We start from the raw sequence: 314 nt of genomic DNA on the forward strand, positions 1-314 counted from the left end.
CATCATATTTATATAATATGCCATAAATTTATAATATTTAAATATGCCATCCCCAAACAACAACATAACGACAGTAAAAAAAAAAAAAAGGTCAATAAATTGACGATCATTTATTATTATTATTATTATTAATACTGTTGTTGTACTTTTTTTCAAGGAAAAAAAAAAAACACACCAATAACTATGTGAAACAAAATAAATCTGGTAAGTGCCAAAAGATGTCCAAACCTTTATTTAGTGAGTCTCGAGAGGATACAGAGCGAGGGAGCGCTCTCCCCTCCTCCGCCATGTGATGACGGACAGACTGTATCACC

Source organism: Rutilus rutilus (assembly GCF_951802725.1).
Source record: "Rutilus rutilus genome assembly, chromosome: 15".
NCBI classification, from domain to species: domain Eukaryota; kingdom Metazoa; phylum Chordata; class Actinopteri; order Cypriniformes; family Leuciscidae; genus Rutilus; species Rutilus rutilus.